The following is a 15,682-nucleotide window of genomic DNA, read 5'->3' on the forward strand; positions in this document are numbered from 1 at the left end:
CAGTGAAAGAGACAGTGAAAGAGAAAGAGACAGTTAAAGAGACAGTGAAAGAAAAAGAAACAGTTAAAGAGACAGTGAAAGAGACAGTGAAAGAGACAGTGAAAGAGAAAGAGACAGTGAAAGAGACAGGGAAAGAGACAGTTAAAGAGACAATTAAGGAGACAGTGAAAGAGACAGTGAAAGAGACAGTGAAAGAGAAAGAGACAGTGAAAGAGACAGTGAAAGAGACAATTAAAGAGACAGTTAAAGAGACAGTGAAAGAGACAGTGAAAGAGAAAGAAACAGTTAAAGAGACAGTTAAAGAGACAGGGAAAGAGACAGTTAAAGAGACAATTAAGGAGACAGTGAAAGAGACAGTTAAAGAGACAGTGAAAGAGACAGTGAAAAAGACAATTAAAGAGACAATTAAAGAGACAGTGAAAGAGACAATTAAAGAGACAGTGAAAGAGACAATTAAAGAGACAATTAAAGAGACAGTGAAAGAGACAATTAAAGAGACAGTGAAAGAGACAATTAAAGAGATAGTGAAAGAGAAAGAAACAGTTAAAGAGACAGTTAAAGAGACAGTGAAAGAGACAGTTAAAGAGACAATTAAGGAGACAGTGAAAGAGACAGGGAAAGAGACAGTGAAAGAGACAGTGAAAGAGACAGTTAAAGAGACAGTGAAAGAGACAGTGAAAAAGACAATTAAAGAGACAATTAAAGAGACAGTGAAAGAGACAATTAAAGAGACAGTGAAAGAGACAATTAAAGAGATAGTGAAAGAGACAATTAAAGAGACAATTAAAGAGACAGAGAAAGAGACAATTAAAGAGACAGTGAAAGAGAAAGAAACAGTTAAAGAGACAGTTAAAGAGACAGGGAAAGAGACAGTTAAAGAGACAATTAAGGAGACAGTGAAAGAGACAGGGAAAGAGACAGTGAAAGAGACAGTTAAAGAGACAGGGAAAGAGACAGTGAAAGAGACAGTGAAAGAGAAAGAGACAGTGAAAGAGACAGTGAAAGAGACAGTTAAAGAGACAGTGAAAGAGACAGTGAAAGAGACAATTAAAGAGACAGGGAAAGAGACAGGGAAAGAGACAGGGAAAGAGACAGTGAAAGAGACAGTGAAAGAGACAGTGAAAAAGACAATTAAAGAGACAATTAAAGAGACAGTGAAAGAGACAGTGAAAAAGACAATTAAAGAGACAATTAAAGAGACAGTGAAAGAGACAGTGAAAGAGACAATTAAGGAGACAGTGAAAGAGACAGGGAAGAGACAGTAAAAGAGACAGTGAAAGAGAAAGAGACAGTGAAAGAGACAGTGAAAGAAACAGTGAAAGAGACAATTAAAGAGACAGTGAAAGAGACAGTGAAAGAGAAAGAGACAGTTAAAGAGACAGTGAAAGAAAAAGAGACAGTGAAAGAGAAAGAAACAGTTAAAGAGACAGTGAAAGAGAAAGAAACCATTAAAGAGACAGTGAAAGAGACAGTGAAAGAGAAAGAGACAGTTAAAGAGACAGTGAAAGAAAAAGAAACAGTTAAAGAGACAGTGAAAGAGACAGTGAAAGAGACAGTGAAAGAGAAAGAGACAGTGAAAGAGACAGGGAAAGAGACAGTTAAAGAGACAATTAAGGAGACAGTGAAAGAGACAGTGAAAGAGACAGTGAAAGAGAAAGAGACAGTGAAAGAGACAGTGAAAGAGACAATTAAAGAGACAGTTAAAGAGACAGTGAAAGAGACAGTGAAAGAGAAAGAAACAGATAAAGAGACAGTTAAAGAGACAGGGAAAGAGACAGTTAAAGAGACAATTAAGGAGACAGTGAAAGAGACAGTTAAAGAGACAGTGAAAGAGACAGTGAAAAAGACAATTAAAGAGACAATTAAAGAGACAGTGAAAGAGACAATTAAAGAGACAGTGAAAGAGACAATTAAAGAGACAATTAAAGAGACAGTGAAAGAGACAATTAAAGAGACAGTGAAAGAGACAATTAAAGAGATACTGAAAGAGAAAGAAACAGTTAAAGAGACAGTTAAAGAGACAGGGAAAGAGACAGAGAAATAGACAGTGAAAGAGACAGTTAAAGAGACAGTTAAAGAGACAGGGAAAGAGACAGTGGAAGAGAAAGAGACAGTGAAAGAGACAGTTAAAGAGACAGTTAAAGAGACAGGGAAAGAGACAGTGAAAGAGACAGTGAAAGAGACAGTTAAAGAGACAATTAAAGAGACAGTGAAAGAGACAATTAAAGAGACAGTGAAAGAGACAATTAAAGAGACAATTAAAGAGACAGTGAAAGAGACAATTAAAGAGATAGTGAAAGAGACAGTTAAAGAGACAGTGAAAGAGACAGTTAAAGAGACAGGGAAAGAGACAGTGAAAGAGACAGTGAACGAGAAAGAGACAGTGAAAGAGACAGTGAAAGAGACAGTTAAAGAGACAATTAAAGAGACAGGGAAAGAGACAGGGAAAGAGACAGGGAAAGAGACAGTGAAAGAGACAGTGAAAGAGACAGTGAAAGAGACAGTTAAAGAGACAGTGAAAGAGACAGTGAAAGAGACAATTAAAGAGACAGGGAAAGAGACAGGGAAAGAGACAGGGAAAGAGACAGTGAAAGAGACAGTGAAAGAGACAGTGAAAAAGACAATTAAAGAGACAATTAAAGAGACAGTGAAAGAGACAGTGAAAAAGACAATTAAAGAGACAATTAAAGAGACAGTGAAAGAGACAGTGAAAGAGACAATTAAGGAGACAGTGAAAGAGACAGGGAAAGAGACAGTAAAAGAGACAGTGAAAGAGAAAGAGACAGTGAAAGAGACAGTGAAAGAAACAGTGAAAGAGACAATTAAAGAGACAGTGAAAGAGACAGTGAAAGAGAAAGAGACAGTTAAAGAGACAGTGAAAGAAAAAGAGACAGTGAAAGAGAAAGAAACAGTTAAAGAGACAGTGAAAGAGAAAGAAACCATTAAAGAGACAGTGAAAGAGACAGTGAAAGAGAAAGAGACAGTTAAAGAGACAGTGAAAGAAAAAGAAACAGTTAAAGAGACAGTGAAAGAGACAGTGAAAGAGACAGTGAAAGAGAAAGAGACAGTGAAAGAGACAGGGAAAGAGACAGTTAAAGAGACAATTAAGGAGACAGTGAAAGAGACAGTGAAAGAGACAGTGAAAGAGAAAGAGACAGTGAAAGAGACAGTGAAAGAGACAATTAAAGAGACAGTTAAAGAGACAGTGAAAGAGACAGTGAAAGAGAAAGAAACAGTTAAAGAGACAGTTAAAGAGACAGGGAAAGAGACAGTTAAAGAGACAATTAAGGAGACAGTGAAAGAGACAGTTAAAGAGACAGTGAAAGAGACAGTGAAAAAGACAATTAAAGAGACAATTAAAGAGACAGTGAAAGAGACAATTAAAGAGACAGTGAAAGAGACAATTAAAGAGACAATTAAAGAGACAGTGAAAGAGACAATTAAAGAGACAGTGAAAGAGACAATTAAAGAGATACTGAAAGAGAAAGAAACAGTTAAAGAGACAGTTAAAGAGACAGGGAAAGAGACAGAGAAATAGACAGTGAAAGAGACAGTTAAAGAGACAGTTAAAGAGACAGGGAAAGAGACAGTGGAAGAGAAAGAGACAGTGAAAGAGACAGTTAAAGAGACAGTTAAAGAGACAATTAAAGAGACAGTGAAAGAGACAATTAAAGAGACAGTGAAAGAGACAATTAAAGAGATAGTGAAAGAGACAATTAAAGAGACAATTAAAGAGACAGAGAAAGAGACAATTAAAGAGACAGTGAAAGAGAAAGAAACAGTTAAAGAGACAGTTAAAGAGACAGGGAAAGAGACAGTTAAAGAGACAATTAAGGAGACAGTGAAAGAGACAGGGAAAGAGACAGTGAAAGAGACAGTTAAAGAGACAGGGAAAGAGACAGTGAAAGAGACAGTGAAAGAGAAAGAGACAGTGAAAGAGACAGTGAAAGAGACAGTTAAAGAGACAGTGAAAGAGACAGTGAAAGAGACAATTAAAGAGACAGGGAAAGAGACAGGGAAAGAGACAGGGAAAGAGACAGTGAAAGAGACAGTGAAAGAGACAGTGAAAAAGACAATTAAAGAGACAATTAAAGAGACAGTGAAAGAGACAGTGAAAAAGACAATTAAAGAGACAATTAAAGAGACAGTGAAAGAGACAGTGAAAGAGACAATTAAGGAGACAGTGAAAGAGACAGGGAAAGAGACAGTAAAAGAGACAGTGAAAGAGAAAGAGACAGTGAAAGAGACAGTGAAAGAAACAGTGAAAGAGACAATTAAAGAGACAGTGAAAGAGACAGTGAAAGAGAAAGAGACAGTTAAAGAGACAGTGAAAGAAAAAGAGACAGTGAAAGAGAAAGAAACAGTTAAAGAGACAGTGAAAGAGAAAGAAACCATTAAAGAGACAGTGAAAGAGACAGTGAAAGAGAAAGAGACAGTTAAAGAGACAGTGAAAGAAAAAGAAACAGTTAAAGAGACAGTGAAAGAGACAGTGAAAGAGACAGTGAAAGAGAAAGAGACAGTGAAAGAGACAGGGAAAGAGACAGTTAAAGAGACAATTAAGGAGACAGTGAAAGAGACAGTGAAAGAGACAGTGAAAGAGAAAGAGACAGTGAAAGAGACAGTGAAAGAGACAATTAAAGAGACAGTTAAAGAGACAGTGAAAGAGACAGTGAAAGAGAAAGAAACAGTTAAAGAGACAGTTAAAGAGACAGGGAAAGAGACAGTTAAAGAGACAATTAAGGAGACAGTGAAAGAGACAGTTAAAGAGACAGTGAAAGAGACAGTGAAAAAGACAATTAAAGAGACAATTAAAGAGACAGTGAAAGAGACAATTAAAGAGACAGTGAAAGAGACAATTAAAGAGACAATTAAAGAGACAGTGAAAGAGACAATTAAAGAGACAGTGAAAGAGACAATTAAAGAGATACTGAAAGAGAAAGAAACAGTTAAAGAGACAGTTAAAGAGACAGGGAAAGAGACAGAGAAATAGACAGTGAAAGAGACAGTTAAAGAGACAGTTAAAGAGACAGGGAAAGAGACAGTGGAAGAGAAAGAGACAGTGAAAGAGACAGTTAAAGAGACAGTTAAAGAGACAGGGAAAGAGACAGTGAAAGAGACAGTGAAAGAGACAGTTAAAGAGACAATTAAAGAGACAGTGAAAGAGACAATTAAAGAGACAGTGAAAGAGACAATTAAAGAGACAATTAAAGAGACAGTGAAAGAGACAATTAAAGAGATAGTGAAAGAGACAGTTAAAGAGACAGTGAAAGAGACAGTTAAAGAGACAGGGAAAGAGACAGTGAAAGAGACAGTGAAAGAGAAAGAGACAGTGAAAGAGACAGTGAAAGAGACAGTTAAAGAGACAATTAAAGAGACAGGGAAAGAGACAGGGAAAGAGACAGGGAAAGAGACAGTGAAAGAGACAGTGAAAGAGACAGTGAAAGAGACAGTTAAAGAGACAGTGAAAGAGACAGTGAAAGAGACAATTAAAGAGACAGGGAAAGAGACAGGGAAAGAGACAGGGAAAGAGACAGTGAAAGAGACAGTGAAAGAGACAGTGAAAAAGACAATTAAAGAGACAATTAAAGAGACAGTGAAAGAGACAGTGAAAAAGACAATTAAAGAGACAATTAAAGAGACAGTGAAAGAGACAGTGAAAGAGACAATTAAGGAGACAGTGAAAGAGACAGGGAAAGAGACAGTAAAAGAGACAGTGAAAGAGAAAGAGACAGTGAAAGAGACAGTGAAAGAAACAGTGAAAGAGACAATTAAAGAGACAGTGAAAGAGACAGTGAAAGAGAAAGAGACAGTTAAAGAGACAGTGAAAGAAAAAGAGACAGTGAAAGAGAAAGAAACAGTTAAAGAGACAGTGAAAGAGAAAGAAACCATTAAAGAGACAGTGAAAGAGACAGTGAAAGAGAAAGAGACAGTTAAAGAGACAGTGAAAGAAAAAGAAACAGTTAAAGAGACAGTGAAAGAGACAGTGAAAGAGACAGTGAAAGAGAAAGAGACAGTGAAAGAGACAGGGAAAGAGACAGTTAAAGAGACAATTAAGGAGACAGTGAAAGAGACAGTGAAAGAGACAGTGAAAGAGAAAGAGACAGTGAAAGAGACAGTGAAAGAGACAATTAAAGAGACAGTTAAAGAGACAGTGAAAGAGACAGTGAAAGAGAAAGAAACAGTTAAAGAGACAGTTAAAGAGACAGGGAAAGAGACAGTTAAAGAGACAATTAAGGAGACAGTGAAAGAGACAGTTAAAGAGACAGTGAAAGAGACAGTGAAAAAGACAATTAAAGAGACAATTAAAGAGACAGTGAAAGAGACAATTAAAGAGACAGTGAAAGAGACAATTAAAGAGACAATTAAAGAGACAGTGAAAGAGACAATTAAAGAGACAGTGAAAGAGACAATTAAAGAGATACTGAAAGAGAAAGAAACAGTTAAAGAGACAGTTAAAGAGACAGGGAAAGAGACAGAGAAATAGACAGTGAAAGAGACAGTTAAAGAGACAGTTAAAGAGACAGGGAAAGAGACAGTGGAAGAGAAAGAGACAGTGAAAGAGACAGTTAAAGAGACAGTTAAAGAGACAGGGAAAGAGACAGTGAAAGAGACAGTGAAAGAGACAGTTAAAGAGACAATTAAAGAGACAGTGAAAGAGACAATTAAAGAGACAGTGAAAGAGACAATTAAAGAGACAATTAAAGAGACAGTGAAAGAGACAATTAAAGAGATAGTGAAAGAGACAGTTAAAGAGACAGTGAAAGAGACAGTTAAAGAGACAGGGAAAGAGACAGTGAAAGAGACAGTGAAAGAGAAAGAGACAGTGAAAGAGACAGTGAAAGAGACAGTTAAAGAGACAATTAAAGAGACAGGGAAAGAGACAGGGAAAGAGACAGGGAAAGAGACAGTGAAAGAGACAGTGAAAGAGACAGTGAAAAAGACAATTAAAGAGACAATTAAAGAGACAGTGAAAGAGACAGTTAAAGAGACAATTAAAGAGACAGGGAAAGAGACAGGGAAAGAGACAGGGAAAGAGACAGTGAAAGAGACAGTGAAAGAGACAGTGAAAAAGACAATTAAAGAGACAATTAAAGAGACAGTGAAAGAGACAGTGAAAAAGACAATTAAAGAGACAATTAAAGAGACAGTGAAAGAGACAGTGAAAGAGACAATTAAGGAGACAGTGAAAGAGACAGGGAAAGAGACAGTAAAAGAGACAGTTAAAGAGAAAGAGACAGTGAATTAGACAGTGAAATAAACAGTGAAAGAGACAATTAAAGAGACAGTGAAAGAGACAGTGAAAGAGAAAGAGACAGTTAAAGAGACAGTGAAAGAAAAAGAGACAGTGAAAGAGAAAGAAACAGTTAAAGAGACAGTGAAAGAGAAAGAAACCGTTAAAGAGACAGTGAAAGAGACAGTGAAAGAGAAAGAGACAGTTAAAGAGACAGTGAAAGAAAAAGAAACAGTTAAAGAGACAGTGAAAGAGACAGTGAAAGAGACAGTGAAAGAGAAAGAGACAGTGAAAGAGACAGGGAAAGAGACAGTTAAAGAGACAATTAAGGAGACAGTGAAAGAGACAGTGAAAGAGACAGTGAAAGAGAAAGAGACAGTGAAAGAGACAGTGAAAGAGACAATTAAAGAGACAGTTAAAGAGACAGTGAAAGAGACAGTGAAAGAGAAAGAAACAGTTAGAGACAGTTAAAGAGACAGGGAAAGAGACAGTTAAAGAGACAATTAAGGAGACAGTGAAAGAGACAGTTAAAGAGACAGGGAAAGAGACAGTGAAAGAGACAGTGAAAGAGAAAGAGACAGTGAAAGAGACAGTGAAAGAGACAGTTAAAGAGACAATTAAAGAGACAGGGAAAGAGACAGGGAAAGAGACAGGGAAAGAGACAGTGAAAGAGACAGTGAAAGAGACAGTGAAAAAGACAATTAAAGAGACAATTAAAGAGACAGTGAAAGAGACAGTGAAAAAGACAATTAAAGAGACAATTAAAGAGACAGTGAAAGAGACAGTGAAAGAGACAATTAAGGAGACAGTGAAAGAGACAGGGAAAGAGACAGTAAAAGAGTCAGTGAAAGAGAAAGAGACAGTGAATTAGACAGTGAAATAAACAGTGAAAGAGACAATTAAAGAGACAGTGAAAGAGACAGTGAAAGAGAAAGAGACAGTTAAAGAGACAGTGAAAGAAAAAGAGACAGTGAAAGAGAAAGAAACAGTTAAAGAGACAGTGAAAGAGAAAGAAACCGTTAAAGAGACAGTGAAAGAGACAGTGAAAGAGAAAGAGACAGTTAAAGAGACAGTGAAAGAAAAAGAAACAGTTAAAGAGACAGTGAAAGAGACAGTGAAAGAGACAGTGAAAGAGAAAGAGACAGTGAAAGAGACAGGGAAAGAGACAGTTAAAGAGACAATTAAGGAGACAGTGAAAGAGACAGTTAAAGAGACAGTGAAAGAGACAGTGAAAGAGACAGTTAAAGAGACAATTAAAGAGTCAGGGAAAGAGACAGGGAAAGAGACAGGGAAAGAGACAGTGAAAGAGACAGTGAAAGAGACAGTGAAAAAGACAATTAAAGAGACAATTAAAGAGACAGTGAAAGAGACAGTGAAAAAGACAATTAAAGAGACAATTAAAGAGACAGTGAAAGAGACAGTGAAAGAGACAATTAAGGAGACAGTGAAAGAGACAGGGAAAGAGACAGTAAAAGAGACAGTGAAAGAGAAAGAGACAGTGAATTAGACAGTGAAATAAACAGTGAAAGAGACAATTAAAGAGACAGTGAAAGAGACAGTGAAAGAGAAAGAGACAGTTAAAGAGACAGTGAAAGAAAAAGAGACAGTGAAAGAGAAAGAAACAGTTAAAGAGACAGTGAAAGACAAAGAAACCGTTAAAGAGACAGTGAAAGAGACAGTGAAAGAGAAAGAGACAGTTAAAGAGACAGTGAAAGAAAAAGAAACAGTTAAAGAGACAGTGAAAGAGACAGTGAAAGAGAAAGAGACAGTGAAAGAGACAGGGAAAGAGAAAGAGACAGTGAAAGAGACAGTGAAAGAGACAATTAAAGAGACAGTTAAAGAGACAGTGAAAGAGACAGTGAAAGAGAAAGAAACCATTAAAGAGACAGTGAAAGAGACAGTGAAAGAGAAAGAGACAGTTAAAGAGACAGTGAAAGAAAAAGAAACAGTTAAAGAGACAGTGAAAGAGACAGTGAAAGAGACAGTGAAAGAGAAAGAGACAGTTAAAGAGACAGGGAAAGAGACAGTTAAAGAGACAATTAAGGAGACAGTGAAAGAGACAGTTAAAGAGACAGTGAAAGAGACAGTGAAAGAGACAGTTAAAGAGACAATTAAAGAGACAGGGAAAGAGACAGGGAAAGAGACAGGGAAAGAGACAGTGAAAGAGACAGTGAAAGAGACAGTGAAAAAGACAATTAAAGAGACAATTAAAGAGACAGTGAAAGAGACAGTGAAAAAGACAATTAAAGAGACAATTAAAGAGACAGTGAAAGAGACAGTGAAAGAGACAATTAAGGAGACAGTGAAAGAGACAGGGAAAGAGACAGTAAAAGAGACAGTGAAAGAGAAAGAGACAGTGAATTAGACAGTGAAATAAACAGTGAAAGAGACAATTAAAGAGACAGTGAAAGAGACAGTGAAAGAGAAAGAGACAGTTAAAGAGACAGTGAAAGAAAAAGAGACAGTGAAAGAGAAAGAAACAGTTAAAGAGACAGTGAAAGACAAAGAAACCGTTAAAGAGACAGTGAAAGAGACAGTGAAAGAGAAAGAGACAGTTAAAGAGACAGTGAAAGAAAAAGAAACAGTTAAAGAGACAGTGAAAGAGACAGTGAAAGAGAAAGAGACAGTGAAAGAGACAGGGAAAGAGAAAGAGACAGTGAAAGAGACAGTGAAAGAGACAATTAAAGAGACAGTTAAAGAGACAGTGAAAGAGACAGTGAAAGAGAAAGAAACAGTTAAAGAGACAGTTAAAGAGACAGGGAAAGAGACAGTGAAAAAGACAATTAAAGAGACAATTAAAGAGACAGTGAAAGAGACAATTAAAGAGACAGTGAAAGAGACAATTAAAGAGACAATTAAAGAGACAGTGAAAGACAGTGTGTGTATGTATGTATGTATGTGTGTATATGTGTATGTGCATGTATGTGTGTATATATATATATATATATATATATGTATGTGTATGTGTATATATATGTATATATATATGTATGTATGTATGTGTGTGTGTGTGTATGTATGTGTGTGTGTGTGTGTGTATGTATGTATGTATGTATGTATGTGTGTATATGTATGTGTATGTATATATGTATGTGTATGTATATATATATGTATATATATATGTATGTGTATGTATATATGTATGTATATGTGTATATATGTATGTATATATATGTATGTGTGTATATGTGTATGTATATATGTATATATACATATTTTTTTTTTCTTTTTTTTTTCGATGTACTTTACTCAAACCAGTGAATATCACTTATTATAAATGAGATCATTAACTATCAGCTCTTGGAATATCCAGGGCCTATACTCTTCACATTTTGGTCATAAAACAACTAATCCAGAATTGATTAAAAACATCAAGGGACAGGACATCATAATCCTACTGGAAACATGGTGTCGTGGAGACATAGATACTCAGTGTCCCTCAGGCTATAGAGAAAGTTTACTACCATCAATCAAACATAAAAATGTTAAACGGGGCCGAGACTCAGGTGGAATCATCATTTGGCATAAGCAGGACTTAGCACTGAATGAAATGAAAAAAGGTACCACTCACATTTGGCTAAAACTTAACAAAGGTACAATCTATTGTGACAATGATGTATACATATGTGCAGCTTATGCTCCTCCTTCAGATTCATCATATTATGATGATCAGTTTTTTGACAATCTCCAGACAGAAATCATTACATTTCAGGCGCAGGGTAAAGTGCTTCTTTGTGGAGATTTCAATGCAAGAACAGGTTCTGAGCCTGACTACACTGATGCGGGAGGTAACCACCACATATTTGGACACCCCTCCTTGTACAGTAGCCCTATTATAAATAATAGAAACAGTCCTGACCAAATACTGAACAAAAATGGAAAAGAGTTAGTACATCTCTGTCGAGCCTTAGGCCTGTACATGCTTAATGGTAGAATCAGAGGGGACTCTTTAGGTCAGTTTACTTACTGCTCAGCTCTTGGGACAAGTGTAGTCGATTATGCCATCACTGACATTGACCCCTCCTCCATTAGTGCATTCACTGTCAGACCACAGACACCATTGTCAGATCACAGTCAGATCAACGTGTTTCTGAAGAAATTAACCGGCAATATTCATTCAAAAAAACAGCCCAATAAACTTTACAACATAAACCAATCGTTCAGATGGGCTCCAAACAGTGCAGAGGCATTCATTGAAACATTGAACTCAAATGAAATGATGAACTCTATACAGTTTTTCAATAACTCACAGTACCAAAACAATAAAGATGGTGTCAATTCAGCTACCCAAAACATCAACTGCATATTCCAAAAAGCAGCATCGAAAGCAAATTTGAGAAAACCAAAGCAATGCAACATCAGAAGCAAAAATCAAAATGTTTCTGACAAATGGTTTGATAATGAATGTAAAACAATTAGAAAACACCTAAGACAAATGTCAAACAAAAAACATAAGCAGCAAAACAACCCAGAGCTACGATATGAATACTTTGAAACTCTGAAACAGTATAAACAAACACTGAAATGCAAGAAATTGAATTATACCAACAAGACACTTGATGAAATTGAAAACGCAATTGACCAAAATCAGTTCTGGGACATGTGGAACAATTTAAGCACAACAAAGCCACAAGAATTAGCCATACAAGATGTAGGAATTTGGAAAACTTACTTTGATAATCTATACAAAAACATCCCACAAAAAGACTTAAACCAGAACCAATTAGAAATTAAAGAAAAATTGAACATCCTGGAATCAGTCATTAAAAACAACCAAAATCCATTAGATTACCCAATAACCCAACAAGAACTAAATGAAAAGCTAAAATCTATTAAATCAAAAAAGGCTTGTGGTGTAGACAACATCAGAAATGAAATGCTGAAAAACAGCACACCTGAGTTGCAAAATGCTGTGCTTAAATTGTTCAACATGGTTTTAACTTCTGGCTGCTTCCCTGATGTCTGGAACCAGGGGCTCATCTCCCCTATCCACAAAAGTGGAGACAAATCAGACCCCAATAATTACAGGGGAATTTGCGTCAACAGTAACTTGGGAAAGATTTTCTGTAGCATTTTGAATTCAAGAATTCAAACCTTTCTTCAAGAAAAAAATGTAATAAGTAAATGTCAAATTGGCTTTCTCCCTAACCATCGCACTACTGACCATATATACACCTTACACACACTAATTAATAAACACGTCCACCAAAAAAAAGAGGGCAAAATCTTTGCTTGCTTTATTGACTTTAAAAAAGCATTTGATTCGATTTGGCACGAAGGGCTATTCTACAAAATTCTACAAAGTGGGCTTGGTGGTAAGGTGTATGACTTAATAAAATGTATGTACACAGAAAATAAGTGTGCAATAAAAATCAAAAACCAAAGAACAGAATTTTTTTCACAATGTCGAGGTGTGAGACAAGGCTGCAATTTGAGTCCAAATCTTTTCAACATTTATATCAATGAATTAGCAGACATGTTGGACCAATCTCCAGCCCCAGGACTCACACTATTTGACACAGAGGTGAAATACCTGCTATATGCTGATGACTTGGTACTTCTATCACCAACCAAAGAAGGTCTTCAACAAAACATTAATATTCTGGAGCAATATTGCCATAATTGGGCCCTGGCAGTAAATTTCCAAAAAACTAAAATCATGATTTTCCAAAAAAAACCCAGATGTCAGAAACAAAAATGTAAATTCACCCTGAACAACACCTTAATTGAACACACAAAAAAATTACACCTACCTTGGTCTGACCATATCTGCATCGGGAAACTTTAATATGGCAGTGAAGGCACTCAAAGAAAAAGCCCGCAGAGCAATGTATGCAATAAAAATGAAATTATTCAAAATCAACATCCCAATTAGAATTTGGACTAAAATATTTGACAGTGTAATCCTACCAATAGCACTTTATGGAAGTGAGGTTTGGGGGCCACTCAATAAACTGGATTTTAAAATGTGGGACAAACATCCAATTGAAACCCTACATGCAGAATTCTGTCGGAAAATTCTACAAGTCCAGAGAAATACACCAACTAATGCATGTAGGGCAGAATTGGGCCGTTTTCCAGTAATAATGAAAATACAGAAAAGATCATTAAAATTTTGGCTACATCTAAATTCAAGTCCAAATTCGAGTCTGCAATTTAAAGCACTTCAAGCCCAAGAGCTGAGCCCAGAAACGAGCCCTCTCAGTCAGCTGGTGTTGGACCTCACCAATCAAGCTGACACCAGCACTGCTTCAAAAGAAAGAATTCCAATAAACAAAATCATGAACCAATCAAAGGAATCATACTTACAATACTGGAAAAACTAAACAAAATCCCAAAGCCGACTAAATTGCTATCTGACCCTAAACAGAGAATATGAATTGGCTGATTATCTCTACTCTGTCAGAGATACGAAGCAGAGACAGATCCTTACCAAGTACAGGCTGAGTGACCACCGATTGGCAATAGAAACCGGCAGACATAAAAAGACATGGCTACCCAAAGAAGAGCGTGTATGTGGTCACTGCATGACAGGGGAGGTAGAGACAGAGATGCACTTTCTCCTTTACTGTGATAAATATTCCTCACAAAGAGATTCATTATTCACAGAAATGACTACATATATTCCACATTTTTACAAATTGAACCCAGAGGAAAAACTAAGAATACTCATGGGCGAAGGAGCAATGGCTCCTCTTGCAGCCAAATATGTATTTTCCTGCCATAGCCTGAGGGACACTGAATAATAACATCTGCATAGTAAACAGTAACTTACTTATTATTACTATTATTGTTATTACTATAATTATTAATGTTTACTGTGACTGTTACCATTTTATTGTATTTATTTTTGTATTATTATTTACTACCATTTTATATTATTATTTGTTATCATTTACAATTTTGTTACAATGTATATTGTATACATTGTTGCTTTGGCAATATTGACACAATGTTTTTCATGCCAATAAAGCAGCTTGAATTTGAATTTGAATTTGACAGTGAAAGAGACAATTAAAGAGACAGTGAAAGAGACAATTAAAGAGATAGTGAAAGAGAAAGAAACAGTTAAAGAGACAGTTAAAGAGACAGGGAAAGAGACAGTTAAAGAGACAATTAAGGAGACAGTGAAAGAGACAGGGAAAGAGACAGTGAAAGAGACAGTGAAAGAGACAGTTAAAGAGACAGTGAAAGAGACAGTGAAAAAGACAATTAAAGAGACAATTAAAGAGACAGTGAAAGAGACAATTAAAGAGACAGTGAAAGAGACAATTAAAGAGATAGTGAAAGAGACAATTAATGAGACAATTAAAGAGACAGAGAAAGAGACAATTAAAGAGACAGTGAAAGAGAAAGAAACAGTTAAAGAGACAGTTAAAGAGACAGGGAAAGAGACAGTTAAAGAGACAATTAAGGAGACAGTGAAAGAGACAGGGAAAGAGACAGTGAAAGAGACAGTTAAAGAGACAGGGAAAGAGACAGTGAAAGAGACAGTGAAAGAGAAAGAGACAGTGAAAGAGACAGTGAAAGAGACAGTTTAAGAGACAGTGAAAGAGACAGTGAAAGAGACAATTAAAGAGACAGGGAAAGAGACAGGGAAAGAGACAGGGAAAGAGACAGTGAAAGAGACAGTGAAAGAGACAGTGAAAAAGACAATTAAAGAGACAATTAAAGAGACAGTGAAAGAGACAGTGAAAAAGACAATTAAAGAGACAATTAAAGAGACAGTGAAAGAGACAGTGAACGAGACAATTAAGGAGACAGTGAAAGAGACAGGGAAAGAGACAGTAAAAGAGACAGTGAAAGAGAAAGAGACAGTGAAAGAGACAGTGAAAGAAACAGTGAAAGAGACAATTAAAGAGACAGTGAAAGAGACAGTGAAAGAGAAAGAGACAGTTAAAGAGACAGTGAAAGAAAAAGAGACAGTGAAAGAGAAAGAAACAGTTAAAGAGACAGTGAAAGAGAAAGAAACCGTTAAAGAGACAGTGAAAGAGACAGTGAAAGAGAAAGAGACAGTTAAAGAGACAGTGAAAGAAAAAGAAACAGTTAAAGAGACAGTGAAAGAGACAGTGAAAGAGACAGTGAAAGAGAAAGAGACAGTGAAAGAGACAGGGAAAGAGACAGTTAAAGAGACAATTAAGGAGACAGTGAAAGAGACAGTGAAAGAGACAGTGAAAGAGAAAGAGACAGTGAAAGAGACAGTGAAAGAGACAATTAAAGAGACAGTTAAAGAGACAGTGAAAGAGACAGTGAAAGAGAAAGAAACAGTTAAAGAGACAGTTAAAGAGACAGGGAAAGAGACAGTGAAAAAGACAATTAAAGAGACAATTAAAGAGACAGTGAAAGAGACAATTAAAGAGACAGTGAAAGAGACAATTAAAGAGACAATTAAAGAGACAGTGAAAGAGACAATTAAAGAGACAGTGAAAGAGACAATTAAAGAGATAGTGA

The sequence above is a fragment of the Oncorhynchus mykiss genome, chromosome 2 (genome assembly GCF_057628025.1).
Source record: "Oncorhynchus mykiss isolate SJ-2025 chromosome 2, ASM5762802v1, whole genome shotgun sequence".
Taxonomy (NCBI): domain Eukaryota; kingdom Metazoa; phylum Chordata; class Actinopteri; order Salmoniformes; family Salmonidae; genus Oncorhynchus; species Oncorhynchus mykiss.